The 17,317-nt window shown below is 42.4% G+C and overlaps 1 protein-coding gene across 1 annotated transcript in view; it reads right to left on the reverse strand.

Annotated features, from left to right (window-relative positions):
- Window positions 1-16,657, reverse strand: part of NDST1 (N-deacetylase and N-sulfotransferase 1) — a 111,615-nt gene extending 94,958 nt beyond the window's left edge. Inside the window, exon 1 of the mRNA XM_060765450.2 lies at window positions 16,250-16,657. The gene's annotated coding sequence lies outside the window, so the exon portion shown is untranslated. The remainder of the gene's footprint in view (window positions 1-16,249) is intronic.
- Between the last annotated feature and the right edge of the window lie 660 nt (window positions 16,658-17,317).

Genomic DNA, 17,317 nt, shown 5'->3' on the forward strand with positions numbered 1-17,317 from the left:
CAAGTCAAGCTCAACTGCAGGTTATCAGGACAGTATATGAAAATAGAATATTGACCATTTTCATTTTTAAAAAGGTTAAATTCAAAATACTTTAAGAAACAGGCTTTCAATGAAAATGCTTGAGCAAATGTGCCACATATTTTAAAACATTTAATGTCAAGTTACATGATTTCAGAAGTTACAAGTATTTTTATCCAAGAACTGACAAAATGAGATGCATCGTCTCCCTCCTCGCCCTTTTCACATAACACTTCAGAATACCATAAGCCAAAATTCCCCCTTTCAAACATAAAGTTTTATTCTTAAAAGTGAGTCTGGTTTCATGTTCTGTATTATCACTTTACTGTATGTAAAGTCCAAACATTGGGTGAGAATAATGGGATCTTCCAGATGTCATTGCACTGCAATTCCCAGCATTCCTCGCCTTTGGCTTTGACAGCTATAAGGAAACAGCAGTCCAACAACAGCTAGAGAGCAGCCTGAATCCCATCTGTTCTATGTATATTTACCCCCCTCCCCCCCAAAAAAAATCCATTTAGCATAGACATACCTAGTGTCTTTAGAGACCTTTATAACATTTGGACTTTTGTGTTTTTGAAACACGTTGTGTACATTTAATTCACCTGTATTTATTTTTTCCGTATGTCCATTGCAACCCATAATGTTGACTCAGACTGTATATTAAAACCAACACAGTAGAATAGAACAAATATGATTTCAATAAGGATAATCCCACCAACTGATCTCAATAAAGTAGCCCCCAGCCGCGCAATGGGTTAAACCCTTGTGCCAGCAGAACTGCTGACCAAAAGGTCAACAGTTTGAATCCAGGAAGCGGAGTGAGCTCCCATCTGTCAGCTCCAGCTTCTCATGTGGGGAAATGAGATAAGCATCCCACAGGATGGTAAAACATCCAGATGTTCCCCAGGGCAACGTCCTTGTAGATTGCCAATTCTCTCACACCAGAAGTAACTTTCAGTTTCTCAAGTCGCTCCTGACACAAAAAATCTCTCTCTCTCTCATTCCCAGTCTTCTATAAGCAAGTCCCTTCCCAGTCTTACAAGGATGCATACAAATCAGCCAACATGGCTAAATTTGTCTAATGTTGACATTTTGGTTATTTCTATTCCTAAAATATGTTGAAGGCAAAATATGGGGTTTTTCACCAAAATCTTTTGATGCCATCTTTCTGTACATCTTTTGCAGTTCTAAATTCATAATGCATTGCAACCAATAATATCAAGATAGGCACCGGTGAGTCAAATAACCACCTCTTCCACTTGGATCTGGTTCATAGGCTGCGCTTTGAACTTTAAATAAAGATTACAATCTACAAGCAACTGAAGTTGTTTCAGTAAGTGTTCCCAATTGTAAAGTTCCTATTCCGAAGGAAGGCAACATTTTGATGTTTGTCCAAGATGTTTACCATTTCAGTGCCAGTTAAATACACTCTCATGCACACACTCGCCCTTTAGGTATGGGGAGGGAGGATTAAATATCCCAACCCCCAACCCCCCCCCCCCCAAAAAAAAACAACAGCTCGGCTTGTATAATTTCTGTTTCATAACCACACCGTTTCAACTTTTATTCCTAATATGTCACTTACAATGGCAGTCATTAATGTACAACACTTTACACAGGCATACATATGTGTATCTGTATAAGATAGTCCAAGTATGTACAGAGAAACCTTTCCCATAATTCCCAGTTCTGCTAATCATAAAAAATGATTTCACTGCATATTCTATTTCTCCACCTCCCTCACTCACATACATGTACAAGTGAACACGTATGTTGTACAATAATGGCAAGCTGAATATTAATGACTGACATGCCAAGTTGTACATTTAGAAAGAAAACTGGGGTGCAAATAAGAGAATGATTTTTATAAACTGGGCTATAGTTCTGTAGCTGCTGTTTATCTAAAATACAATTGTATCCAATTTGGGATTACAGTTTGAGCCAAGAAATCAGTGTGAAAAGCTGAAGGACAAACAAACAAGGCTGGAGCCAGGAAACTGGGTCGGGCCAGGGAGAGGAGACCAGAGACATTCGAAGGACAGTCTAGCTGGGTTTTGGAAAATCATGCCAGCAAGAACAGCTGTCAAGAGATATGGAAGGAAGTCTAGTAATTGCTGAAAGGACGTGGAACAAGGCGGCAGGAAACTGATTGGCACCTGACAACATCAAAAACTAGAAGATAAGCATAAGAAGAACAAAGCGGATGCACATGGTTCAACTAGACACCAGTCAATAACTCCAAGGTAACAAGCCAACCAGGTAGCCAATATACTCACTAAATCACTTCCAGTTAACCCTCCTATTACTTTGGATTGCCTGTGGGGACAGCACGATATGTCTGCCAATTAAGCTAAGGGTAGAATGAACTAATGGTTACCAAGGTCACTTACTTCACAATATCCTGCGGCAGGGGGGTCAGAACAGAAAAACTGGATTAAATGCACCAAACACCTTTAGAGCAAAACCCATTTTTAAGCATTATATGCACTAGAATAGGGTTGATGAAGGCAGATGTTTGGACAATATCTGATGATTCCCTAGTTGGCTGAATACATGAAAAGCAATATATACCGTATATATTTTTATTGTCACATTGACATCCTACCTTTCAACAAGCTCAACGTGGCATACATTGTTCTCTTTCTCCTATTTCATCTTGATGACATTCTTGTTAGGCAGGGCAGGCTGAAAGACAGCAACTGACCCAAAGTCTCATACTGAGTATGTAAGATCCTGAACCTATCCAATGCTCAAACCATTCCACTACATTGCCTCTCAGGCACAATTTGTTTCTCTGCTCTACCAGTGGTTACTGCCACCACCACAAAGTTACACAAGAGACTTCTGTGACTCTAGCATTCCTTTTGCTAAAAGGAAAGGTATCTGCCAGGCTGGCTGACAGATGTGAAAGCAGATGGCTCCCTCCCTATTTAAATTTCAGAGGGAGGAAGAAAAAGAAGGAGAGACTCGTGGCAAATGGAATGTGCCCTCTGACCCCACTATGGAGGCAAAATAAATACACAAACACATGCATTGGAGCATCTGTCTATGACTGCTAGGCAAGAAGCCCAACATCTAGGCTTCATATTCAACGGCACACCAGTAACCAAACAAATACCGAGGAGTGGCTATCAACTTCCTATCTTCACTTGTTTGTAGGTTTTCCACAGCATCTGGCTGTAAAAGACAAAATGTCATACTAGACACACTAATTCAGCAAAATAGGCCTCCATTCCCAAGGACCATTCTCACTACAGATACATTATTATGGATTACGCCTGAAGGGATTCCCCCCCCCCCCCAAATAGCGTAACATTTGTTAATCGTCTCAGGAATTATACTTTTTAAATAATTTCATGGCATATCAACCCACTCCTACACTTAGATTAGGGATGGGGAAGTGTAGCTCACCAGTTCCTGCTGAACTGCAACTTCTATAATCCATCACCAGTAGCTGTGCTAACTAGGCCTGAGAGGAGCTGTGGTAACAAGTCCATTGACCCTGATTAAGCACATGTCTTCACGTAATGAGTATTGATTCCAGATCTCATAAAAAACAGCCATAACCAATAGCAAGCCCACCGTTGTCTTTGTTCATTCAATTTTAAGAGGGGGAAGGGTAAATGGTAAAAACATGCTAAAAGCTTTAAGATGACCCAATGCTGCCAGATGGCATTAAAGATGAGTCCTAGGCTTGCAAAGATTGTTCACTGCACTAGGGAACTGTATGTCAGGGTCTGCAATACAGGCAAAGATGCCAGGCCCAGCATCTGAGGCAGTGGAAAGCAGGGAACAACAACACCTGCAGCAGCCTGACAATGAGGAAGCTACCCCTGCAGTACAGGACCAAGTGCCTCAGGACCAAGTGCCTGAGTTAACTGAGTCAGTCCTGAGATAACTCAGGACTCCCCCTTGCCTGAGGCACTTGGTCCAGTACTGCAGGGGTAGCTTTCTCAGTGTCAGTGCAGCTGTTGTTGTTCCCTGCTTTGCACTGCCTCAGATGCTGGGCCTGGCAGACCTTCCTCTTCGCCTGTATTGCAGACCCTGACACTGTAACAAGCAGGCAAATGCCTTCCTGGGTTTTTTTTTTCTAGGACAAGCAAAGGTCCAGACAGGTCAAGGAAGGAAAAATGTACTACAGTTGGATCTCCACTTTTGCAGGTTTGACTTTTGCAGATCTGATCATGAGTGAATTTGATTTAAATGTTCTCTCTAGAAATTTCTAGGTCTTTCAGTACAATTCTACGGTCAACTTCTGCTGGAAGGTGAGAATAAAGTCATGCTGGAGAATGTAGGGATTCTTAGAAAAAAACACTTTTGTAGTAATTTGTAGGTCCCCGAGTCAATTCTCACAGAAAGCTGACTACAGCATAGTAGTCAGACTTAGTGATTCCTAAAAAGGTACTCTCTCAAGTTTTTTTTAAAGGATTTTTTTAAATCATGGTTTTTCACTTTCACAGGGGTCCTATGCCCCTAACCATTAGGCTGTTAGGAATTGTGGGCGTTGGAGTCCAAAACACCTGGAGGGCCAAAGTTTGCCCATGCCTGCCCTAACCCCAGCAAATGTGGAGGGTTGACTGCATTTCTATATTACAGTATTTCAGACAGATTAAGCAATTAAGAGCCAATTTCATTAGGGAATATATCCTTGTTCCTTTTAAATTCCAAATGATGAACCGGTTTGCACAGACTGAAGCTATCATTATACTTCTGAAGTCAGCACTGATAGTTTGGCATAACTCCAAGAACACCAGTTCAACTGGTTTTTTTCTGGCCAAGCTTTGTGTATTCCAACCTTCACTTGCTGCAATTCAGGAGAAAGTATGTACTCTTGCTTCTTCTCACTTTCATGCCTCTAAATAGATTATATCATCTCTTTTCCTATAAATGAAGGAAAAATGAAGGGCTAGACCAGTGGTTCTCAACCTGTGGGTCCCCAGTGTTTTGGCCTACAACTCCCAGAAATCCCAGCCAGTTTACCAGCTGTTAGGATTTCTGGGAGTTGAAGACCAAAACATCTGGGGACCTATAGGTTGAGAACCACTGAGATAAGCTGACAATTGGTCACAGTATGACAGTAAGTGAAATTCCACCAACACCCTGATTTACAATCACTTTGTGGACTTATTTGTATTTAAATGCTGTGAGGAGCTAAAAGCAGTATTTAAAATAACCTGGTTGGTAAATATTTATACCAATAATGATGGCTAGACTTCAAAATAGTCCCAGAGAAAATATAGAAAGCAAAACTGTTTTTCTGGAACAGCTTCATTAAAACACTAATTTTGAAAAGTAACAATGCTGCAGACACAATCTAATTTTCCAGAAGGAAGGTAGAAACTGAAAAGCCAACACATCTATCAATTCCCATGTATCTAGGGAAATTCCAACAATTGTACCATTATTCTGTACACCAAATGAATTTCTTCTGCAGAATAAAGGGACACAGACTTTCTTACATTTCATACCCTGTAGCAGCTTGCTTCCCAGTGTTCATTCAAAAACCAGAAGCTTATTGTAGCTGGTGAATACTCCCTCTTTTTACAAATAGAGAAAAGGATAAAATTATCTGGAAAACAATGGTTTTATTTTCCAAACTGCTGAAATACACAGATCTGGGATTGTTCACATTTCCTTGTTAGCGTCAAAGCTTCCATAGTCAGTATAGTTCATGAGGAGAGAAAAAACTGTTAGAAACAACTGGATTGTGTATATTATGCTATGTCACAAGCCTTTTTGATATTCACAGATCCTACTTTTTATAGTTCAGGAAGACTTGCCAGTAATATCTGAACTGTGATGTAAAATGTTTGGGAGACAAGTGAAAATGAATTACTGGCAGATGTCAGCACCATAGTATTTTTAGCCTTAAAGACCTTACACATTCCACTAACCGACCTCTGATAGATATACAACCAGATATACAACCAAGCCATGCCAAAACAGTTTGCATATTGCCTCTCCTTCTCCCTATTCTTTTAGCCATGAGGGGAAATTGATTAAAACTTCTGAAACAAAGCCGTTTCCCATGGCTAAAATCAAGAAAGCATATTTTAATATCCTGATTTTTTAATCAGATATGGTTTGTGTTATCCAGAACAGGAAATTGTACTTTGTTGCAAACCTAAGTGGAAGTGTAAAAAAAGAAACCCTCTCTTGCATGCAAAGTGGGAGACACATTCTCATCCCAACAGGCTACGGCTTATTGTGACATCTGAATACATGCCGGTGACAAATACTATGTTCAATGGGTGCTAAATGCACTTTTCAATCTTGTATCTCATATTTTAATGTTTATGGGATGACACACACAGATAACTGAGTTCAGTTCAGATGTCATACTACTGATCTACAATGCTTTTGTGATTATAATAAATACTGTACCAATATGCATTTCCCTGTTACAAATTCTCACTTCTAGTTAACAGAAGAAAATGTTATCCAAAATCATAATCTGTTCTCAAACCACAGATTGACAAGAAATAGTATTTTACAGTGACAACAATTAGAAAGGCTCACATGCCTTAATAAAATGGCCGTTCTTGCTGACCTTAAAAACAAGCATAAAGGAGAAGTGTCCAAACTGCTCATGGTTTGATAGCAGATTCAATTCATTTGTCAGACTGGCCTATGTTACAAATACTTCCAACCACAAGTAGGGACAAAAACATTTCATGTTAACATCTTAACATTAACATTTTAAGCTAATGGGCTGCTTTAGCAGCCTAAAGTCTTCTCTGTGAAAATTGGCCTTGTGAAAAACTTGCTTTAATATTTTATCAGCATGACTTCTTTGCCATTCACAGTCCATCATATATTACTATCATGGTAACTTTGTAAAAGCAACAGATTAGCCGACTCTCTGCTCTAAGTGATTTTTTATTTTTAGATCTTACCTTTCTCCCACGACATGACTCAAAGTGGTAAAAACTGTCCATCTATAAAACTATATATTTTAAGAATAATAGTAAAAATCTCTAGTATTTAGGCACCATTTAGCCGCACCAAAAACCATACTGGCTTATCCCTTACTTCCAGTGGTCTGTCAAAGTTGTTCACATTTAGGGTAAAATCCAATACTAAAGTAGATCTAAAATTGAGATTAGCAAAGCCTAGTCATTTCACTGGGTCTAGTCTAATTAGGGTTATGCCACTAGCTGCAGGAAAAGCTGCTGAACGGAGGGTTAGCAGTTCAAAGCCGCAAGTCGGGGTGAGCTCCAGACTGTCAGTCCTAGCTTCTGCCAATCTAGCAGTTTGAAAGCATGCAATGTGAGTAGATCAATTAGATACCACCTCAGCGGGAAGGTAAAAGGGTGCCCCATGCAGACATGCCAGCAAAGAAATCAGAGACAGCAGACTCCTTTGGCATGGAAAATGGAACAAGAGCACCTCCCCATGAACAGAGTTGAGCATCGCCTCCAAATGCCAAAGTTGAAAAAAAGGGGAAGGCCTTTACCTTATCAGTGTATTGTATGTTGTTGCTCGTGTAAAAGGCATTGAACGTTTCCTTTATATGTTGACTGTAATCTGCTCTGAGTACCACCGGGAAAATAAAGCGGAATATAAATAAAGTGTATTATTATTATCTCTTTATAATCACTGCATATTGAATATGTAATGTACAATGGAGTTTTCAAAACAAAGTTCAAGATTGTTGGGAACCTCCAATCTTTTGTTTTGGTTTTGTTTGTTGTTGTTTATTTGATCAGTTGCTTCCAACTCTTCATGATCTAATGAACCAGCCCACGCCAGAGCTCCCCATTGGCTGTGGCTATCCCCAGTTCCTTCAAAGTCAAGCCAGTCACTTCAAGGATACCACCCATCCATCCTGCCCTTGGTTGGCCCCTCTTCCTTTTTCCTTCCATTTTCTCCAACATCATTCTCTTCTCCAAGCTTTTCTGCCTTCTCATTATCTGGCTGAAGTACTTCATCTTTGCCTCTAATATCCTTCTCTCCAGTGAGAAGTCAGGCTTTATTTCCTTCCACAAAGTTTTTGACTTGGTTTTGTTATTCCCTTTTTATTTGTTTGTGAAGAACGATTCTACCCCACACTGTTTGGGGGTGAAGGTTGAATTTGTTTGGGTGAAACCTAGTCTGGCATAATAATCCATTCTGCTGTGGAAATGCTCCCAAATCTAAGTATTTAAACAAATACCAGACGAGTCAAGACTAACTTTTCCAAATTCTGGAGGTAGGCATCAAGTGAAGGAAGTATGCCACTTTCCTACTAAAAGGACCTTTCTCCCAAAAAAGGCTTGCTTTTTCAACACACGACAATCACTTTTTTTTGTTCTTTCCTAAAATTTGCTGTGTTGTTATTGTTGAAAATGCCACCAGGTTATTTCCAATTTATGACAACCATAAACCAACCCTTGGCAAGATTTGTTCAGGGTGATTCAGAGGGGGGTTTCCTCGCCTTCCTCTGAAGCTGAGAGAATGTGACTCTGGCAAGGTCACCCAGTGGGTTTCCATGGCTGAAAGAGGGATTCAAAACCTGGTGTCCCAGTATACCACACTGCTTCTCTGTTTTTGTACAGAGTATCAATATTGCTATATTCTATTCTACCCAAACGACCACCAAGCCAGAAAGACTGTATGTAAAATTGAATAGAAGAGAGTCAGAGGAAAGAATTAGATTAAACTAACACAAAGGATTAAAGCCCTTATCTACACATCTCCCTTGCTTTCATAGTTCTCTTTCTCTTCCCCCTAAGGTGTGGATTGCCTACATTATTAAATTTGAAAAAAAATATTTTGGACCAAAACTCTTAAGGAGGTACCGCGAAGATTAACTTATCCAAACCCTATGCACGGAGGTCCTTTTTGACATTCAGCCACTGTCTGATGTACAGTTAAATTTAGCAAACAGAACTTGTCTATCTCTGCCCAGGACAGTGCATGTTTTAATATTTGACAGCCTCTTCGTGACTTTATCCTCAGGAATCCAACCATATAAATCCATAACCAAATTACTGTATCACAATATAGCCTAAGGCTATATTGTGATACATATATATTCCTTCCCAACTTTGCCACACCACATGAATCACTACAGCTTCCACAAAGTATTTGACTTTGTTTATTCAGCAGGATGAGAGCCATGTGATCTGGTGGCTTGAGCACTGGACTATGCTTCTGGAGACCAGGGTTTAAATCCTCGTTCTAGCATGGAAACGCATTATGGCACCTTGGGCAAGTCACACACACACTCAGCCTCAGAGGAAGGCACAAACTACTTTTGACCAAATCTTGCCAAGAAAATCCCATGTCCAGTTCACCTTAGGCTCACCATAAATCAGAAGGCACACAGCAACATCAGGATATCACATTGTGAGGTTTGACCTGGCAGCAGTTTCAATATTTCTACCCTCAATGTATTAGAGGTTTAGGTAGTCTATGTTGAAAACCAGCTTCTCATAATAATAATAATTATTATTATTATTATTATTATTATTTCTTCACCGCCTCTCCTCACAGCACGAGGTGGGTTACAACATTGCAAAAACACATAATGAAAACACATAATAATTTAAAATACTCCACAGAACACACATATTAATATTAAAACATATTTCCACAAAATACACATTAAAACGCACAAAACAAAAATTAGATATAAAGTGGAAGTTTGAAATTCGTCATTAAAAAAACATCGACTGGACCGCAATACAACTCTATATATTTCTGGAGAAAACAGAGGGATAACCACATGGTTATGTCCAAGTAATATCAGTTGACTTTCTGAACTTGTGTGTGTGTGTGTGTGTGTGTGTCAGGAGCGACTTGAGAAACAAGTCACTTCTGGTGTGAGAGAATTGGCCATCTGCAAGGACGCTGCACAGGGGGTGCCTGGATGTTTTATCATCCTGTGGGAGGCTTCTCTAATGTCCCTGTATGGGAAACTGGAGCTGACAGATAGGAGCTGGCACAAGGGTTTAACTCATTGCACCACTGTGACTTCCTATTTTCTGAACTGTAAACCAAAGAGATATCAACCGGAACCCCAAACTTTCATGAAAAAAGCACATTTTTACTGCTTGAGTTTGAAAAGAAAATCTTGAAAATGTGTATGTTGTACCAGTGAAGAGAGGAAATCCTCCCTCCTCCAAATCTCTGTAGGACATGCAGTGCCCCAAGGCAACACTCATGCCCTTGGTACACTCATACCTTCCTTTCCAATTATGTCTATATTCCAATTGCTGTCTCCTTCTTTACACATAAAATTAGAACTTAGAAATACATAGAACTATTACATCCTTTTCATTTTGATCAACTATTATATGAACTAAAGAGCCAGCATGGGGCTGCAGTTTCAGGATTAGACTGCAACCAGGGTTTGAATCCTCAGTTAGCCATGGAAGCTCACTGTTGACCTTGGGTAAGTCACACTCCCTCAGACTTTGAGAAAGGCAATCGACTTCTCAACAAATACTGCCAAGAAAACTCTATATTAATGGTAAAGGTTTCCCCTTGACGTGAAGTCTAGTTGAGTCCCACTCTGGGGGGTGGTGCTCATCTCCATTTCTAAGCCGAAGAGCCAGCATGGTCCATAGACACCTCCTAAGTCATGTGGTCAGCATGACTGCATGGAGCGCCGTTACCTTCCTGCAGAAGCGGTACTATTGAGCTACTCACATTTGCATGTTTTCAAACTGCTAGATTGGCAGAAGCTGGAGCTAACAGCAGGAGCTCACCCCACTCCTCGGATTCAAAGCAGCTTAGTGGTTTAAAATCTATATTAAGTTACCGTAAAATCAGAAACAAGTTGAAGTCACCCCACAATGACATAAATTGAGCGGTTTTGAGGAATTAAGACAATGATAGCCTTATCTTTCCTCAGTGTAAACCCACTGAAGTGAGATTCATGTCTATTGCTAGTTACCAAGACAGAAAATGACCAAACAAGTTTATCTTCCTGAAACCTCACACAAAAGAGACACCCCAGCATCAGTTTATAAAGGCTGTTGTAATTCAAATGCTAGGGTGGGCCTTCCATTTGGAATTATATAGTGCTTTGTTTAAGACTCAAGCAAAAGCAGCACAAAGACTTGCAGTTACAAAAAGTGTGGAATGTTAAGCCAATGCACTCCTGCAATTTGCTGCGTTTCTTTAATCTTGCATGTTTAATTAATGTAATTTCTTTGCTTGTCTCTCTCCCTTACCCCAGCAGGGATGTCTTAAGAGGATCTTATCCACTATTCTTTTTGTCAAGGTGCTGCTAGAAGAGCTTACTTTGGCTTCCAGAAAGGTAGCCTATTTTGTTTTGTGACAGGTCCCTGAAAGAAAGCCCTGATCAATGCTAGAAGCACCTGGCTCTACCAAGACAGCTATTGCCACTTCATATTTATGCTTACACGTATTATATTCATGCGAGCTTTTTCCTTCCCATAAATCCTCAGAGAGCACCTTTTGAAGAAGGAAGAGCAGAAAAGCACTACGGGATTAAGGCTTTATGGAGTCAATAGTTATCTCTGAAGAAGGAAAGTACTTTTTATTCTGCTAAACCATGCAGACAGAAGGGGAGAGGGAGAAGTGCCTCCAGGTTGATGCCAATTTGAGGTCTTAGACTGGATCCTAGTGTGAGCCAGACCACCACCAAGAGCCACCACACAATTCATCCTCTTCCGAGCTCTGATGTCCCCAATCTCGCTTCTCACATTTTACAAACAACAGCTCTTTCCTGGAGGAATGAATCAAGGGGTTGCCATCAAACCCTTTCTCCAGCCAAGAATCTCTGGGATACCCGGAGTAATTCAAGAGCAGCAGCAGGAGGGCAGCTCTTGGCAAGGCTCATGCTCAGATGCCAGCACAGAGAGAAGGCAACAGATGCCATCTTTTGAAGAAACTCTTCGTTATGCTTATGGTGTTTGGAAAGGGGAACGAAGGGCACAACAGCTGTTCCTAATTTCTGATCACCACCTCTCCCCAAACCAAGCAAAGAACGTTGTTGCAAAACAATTGAAACATGTGTGATACCCACGGAAGATCTAACACTCAAAAGACATATAATATGACTGAGATAATTCTTCATTTTATGGTACTATGGTATTATTATTGTTGTTGTTATTATTATTATTATGAGTTCCCAGTGGTACAGTGGGTTGCCAGCATGACTACTAACCAAAATGTTGGTGGTTTGAATTCAGGGAGCAGGGTGAGCTCCCATCTGTCAGCTCCAGCATCCCATGCGGGGACATGAGAGAAGCCTCCCACAGGATGGTGAAGCATTTGTGTGTCCTCTGGGCAACATCCTTGCAGACTGCCAATTCTCTCACACCAGAAGCAACTTATAGTTTCTCAAGTTGCTTCTGACATGAAAAAAATATTAATAATATTTCCCCATAATTAGTGGCAGGATGAGATATCATAATTCTGGCTATCAGCAAATGCACTTGATATTTTAAGGCTTGAATCATTCAATGCATCCAAATGTAAGAGGGACAGTCTCATTACCTGGAGGGTTCACTGCCTGTACATAGATTTCATATATTTCTTCATTACTGCCTACTTGCAAATGATGCCAATGCTCTTGTCCCATGTAATCAATTCCACTTTTCATTAAGGGGCTTTTGCAATGATGCTCTCACCAGGGTGAACACCCCAATCATATTTAATACTCATTTGGATAAACAGTTTGTACTGCACTGATGAAAATGCCTAATGTTGCAGTCTGGTGTTTATATACATCAGGATTTTGCATCCGAGAAGCATTGTAAGAACTTAGCCAGAATGCTTTAAGATCAACCTTTTCCAGGAGCTTGCCATTAGCTTACATGCCTCAGCAAAGGATAACTAGCTCTCCGTACAAAACTGATCAATTTAATGCAATACGGTATTGAATACCATTGACGACAACAAAACATTTAAACAAATGGCTCAATTTTCTTTGTTTGTCAGAAGGAGTAATGGAATTTTATGATCAATCTTTTTGTGTTAAAGTGGAAGGAAATTAGTTTAACCTCCCTGCCCTCTCATGATACGTCTCCTTTCTTTTGACATCCTATATAACAACAGAATAGGCAGCACAGAATCCAACATGAGTTTCCTGGCCTTTTTATTTTCATCCCTTGCATGGACAGCTACTTTGACAACTCTTCCCTTATCTTCAATACTGGGATGCAGCCTTTCCTGACAAAGAAATTCCAGCTTCAGGCATGAGCTTACTGCTGAAGAATAAAGCAACACTCATAAACACAAGACAGCATTAGGAAGCGTCTCCCTTTGATATTCAGTATAAATCATTCCAGGTTAAGCTGCCATCCAATGGATGCTGAGAGGATCAGTTAATGAGTGTGAAAGCACTTTGAAGATGAAAAGCAATCTAAGCACCAAGTATTATTTCAAATTGATATTTATGGATGCCCTGTTTTCATATTTTTAAGATCTGCCTTGGCAAGCGAAGGGATCTCTTATCTGAGCAATTGGGGGAAAACAACATTCTCCAGGTTTGGAAGGGACAAACACAATTTGTACTTGACTTGCTGGTGAGTGAGAAGGGGGATCTTGGGACTGAGAAAGCTCCAAGTTAAATTCTGGTGTATACCCATACAATACAGGTCAGTGCAATCCAAATTATGGCAGGGTAGAACCAGCCCTAATGCCCCTCCCTCCTGTTTCTCCCCATCACCCCCCAACAAACACTTGGATTCCAAGAAGTGAAATTCTGAATGACTGAGGGGAAAAGCCAGGCCCTATTTATTTACAAAAGAATATATCAAAAATACAAAAAGGAAGGAAAGGCCTGAGGATGTATCTACGCTGTCAAATTAATGCACCTTGACACCACTTTAATTGCCCTGGCTCAATGCTATGGGATTTGTGTGTGTGTGTCAGGAGTGACTTGAGAAACTTCAAGTTGTTGCTGGTGTGTCTGCAAGGACGTTGCCGCGGGGGACGCCTAGATGTTTGATGTTTTACCATCCTTGTGCTGGCAGGACTGAAGACTGACAGGTCAGAGGCTCAAATCCAGGGAGAGCACAGATGAGCTCCCTCTGTCAGCTTCAGCTCCCCATGCAGGGACATAAGGAAAGCCTCCCAGAAGGATGCTATGAGATGCTGGGAGTTGGGAGTTATACAAGGTCTTTAGCATTGCCTGTCAATGAGGGCTGGTGTCTCATCAAACTACAGCTCCCATGATTCCATAGTATTTGCACTATATGCTGGCTAGGACACATTTTAATAAACACCTGTGTTAGCCATTTCATATGCAAGTCACGTGTAACTGTTTTTAATTATATAAACCTCTGAGGATGCCTGCCATAGAGGCAGGTGAAATGTCAGGAGTGAATGCTTCTAGAATATGGCCAGAGCCCGATAAACCTACAACTCCCCGGTGATTCCGGCCATGGAAGTCTTTGACGATATATGCTTAATGTTTACACATCCTAGTTTATTTTCTAAATGGAATATCTTCCACCTCGGCATTTAATTTATTTCATTGTAAGTTCATTGCATTTAGTGTGTATTATTTTGTATTATTCCTGATGTTGTTTGTTACTTTGTAAGGCAGTGGTTTACAACCTGTGAGTCCCCAGGTGTTTTGGCCTACAACTCCCAGAAATCCCAGCCAGTTTACCAGATGTTAGGATTTCTGGGAGATGAAGGCCAAAACATCTGGGGACCCACAGGTTGAGAACCACTGCAAGGCATTGAATGTTTGCCTGTTTTTGTGCTGTAAACTGCCGCGAGTCCCTTTCGGGAGAAAGGTGAGGTCTAGAAATAAAGTTTTATTATTATTACTAGCCATCCTCTGTCAAGCGTTGTTGTGGTCCAGTCTGTCTATATGTGTTTTGTGTGTATATATTTGTGTATATGTGTATATATGTGTGTTTGTTATATATGTGGTCTTGAGCATGCATACTGTGGCCCAGTCTGTGTATATGTGTTTAGTGCGTGTATATTTGTATATATGTGTGGTTTTGTGCATGTGTTGTAATGCAATTTTTGGTTTTTTTGGCTTTTAAGCTGTGTTTTTTTTGTATTTTTATGAGTAATGGTCATTGTTGGTCTGACAGGTGTATTGTGTCCAAATGTGGTGTCAATTTGTCCAGTGGTTTTTGAGTTATGTTAATCCCACAAACGAACATTACATTTTTATTTATACAGATTACTATTGAGATGTGAAAGATGTGTTAAACTGCAATCGTTCTACAGCGGAGATGCACCTGAAGATGAAAACAACACAATACTCCATTTTGCCCAGATATTTATTTACCAATAAAAATAAATATACTAAAAGAGGGGAGAAGAAAAGACAGAAATGCAAAGAAAACCAACTCATTTCTCCACTCCTCAAAGGTCACCAGAGACTACATGATTTCTCAGGATCTACCCTGCCATATAATGCAGTTTGGGAACGTATTATGGTCAGTATAGACGAAGCATGGGCTGAGGGGGAAAAGAAAAGGGCCTGAGACCGGGAATTGTGGAAATTGAAGTCCCAAAACACCTGGAGGGCCTAAGTTTGCCCATGCCTGGTGTAGACCCATGCAATACAGTTCAATGCATTCTACATTATGGCAGGGTAGATCCAGCCCCAAAGCCTCTCCCTCCCGTTTCTCCCCATCGCCCCCCAACAAGCACATGGGTCCCAAGAAGACACTGAGGCAGGCAAAAGTTTGACCAATGCTCAGGCATTTCTATGGGATGGGGAGGAGAAAAAGAGAGGAGAGAGAGCCAAAGAAACCTCTGGCCTCCCTAGCAGATGGGATTGAAAGGTGCCCCTCCCGTTGCTTTCACATTTGGGAGCCGGAATAGCAGCGTCCTAGAATCCCAAGGAGGCAAGCAAGGCCGGGGAGAGGGAGGAGGGCAGATACATTTGTAGCGATGCATGCTTGGCAGGAGAACGCCTCCCTTAGAAGCGGTAGGAAAGAGAGAGAGAGAGAGAGAGGAAGGGAGGCTGGGGGAGCCTGAAGCCCCCCTCCAGGCCCCTCCCGCCTTTGTCCCCATAGAGCGGCCCCCTTCTTCTTTACCCCAAAACCTCAGAGCGAATCCCCTCTCTCCCCTCCTCCTCCTTTCCCCAGCCAAGCGAGGCCTGAGTCCTGCTCCAATCTCTCTCTCTCTACCGCGCGCGCGCGCCCAAAACGAGGCTCGCGCCCCAGCCGGGCCTGCAAGCAAAGCAAGCAAAGCAAGCGCCGAACTGCTGAGGCTGCTTGGCTGCACGCGCGTCCTCGCGGCGCCCATTCATTCGCCGGTAAAGCAAGCTCAGGCTGCTGCTTTCAAGTCGTACCTGTTGTCTGCAAGGCTCCGGAGAGGCGCAGCACCTGAAGAGCCCAAGGAAACGGGCAGGGAGGGACGGAGCGAGGGAGGGAGGAGGCAGCAATTATGAGTCAGGCGGAGAGAGAGCCCTTCGACCCGGGGCTGGAGGATGCACCGGCGGCGACGTCGCCTTTAAGGCCGCTGCAGAAGAGGAGCTTCTCCTACTGCCGTTGTTGCTGCTGCTGCTGCGGGGATCCTTTGGCGAGAGGGCAATACCAAACAAGCCTCCCTCCTTCTCTCTCTCTCTCTCTCTTTCTGGCTGCCTCTTCCTCCGCTGCGATCCGCCCCCTTCCTCCCTTTTCCCGAGTCTCCACCCACTGAGCCTCCCTCCCTTCTTCCCTCCCGGCCGGGCCAAGGTTGCTGGAGCAGCCCGCCCAGAGAGAAGGAGGGAGGGGGAAAGGAGGAGGAGGAAGGAGGTGTCCTTGGCCGAGGAAGGGGTGCCTTTGGAGGGCCATTCCCACCAAATCCCAGGCGCCGCCCCCCGGCCACAATTGGGATCCACGCAGAACTCGCGTGGAATGGGACCTCAGGGTACGAAGTTGGGAGTGGGGGAGTCCCAATAAGGAGGGAGGGGGAAAGGAGGAGGAGGGAGGTGTCCCTCTCCGAGGAATGGGCGCCTTTGGAGGGCCATTCCCACCAAATCCCCCCACCCCCCGGTCAGAATTGGGATCCACGTAGAACTCGCGTGGAATGGGAGCTCGGGATACGAAGCCACGATTCGGGAAGCTGGAGGTGGGGGAGTCCCAATAGACGCAAGGGAAACTTAGGTGGGTTAAAAGAAAGGCCAGACTAGCTCCTCGCCAGCCCAGGCATCCAGAGAGGACGAGATTCAACAGACACTGGATTCCGGGGGTCAGTTTGGGAAGGAAATGGAGTGGAAGAGTGAGAGGACTATTTGAACCTCTCCATACATCCCAGAGTGCCATTGCAGGAGATGCAGTGTGTGCCTTCAAGTTGCCCACCCACTCATGGCATGAATCCTAGAGTTGGAAGAGACCTCGTGGACCATCTAGTAGTCCAACCCCATTCAGCCAAGAAG

The sequence above is a fragment of the Anolis sagrei genome, chromosome 2, assembly GCF_037176765.1.
Source record: "Anolis sagrei isolate rAnoSag1 chromosome 2, rAnoSag1.mat, whole genome shotgun sequence".
Taxonomy (NCBI): Eukaryota; Metazoa; Chordata; class Lepidosauria; order Squamata; family Dactyloidae; genus Anolis; species Anolis sagrei.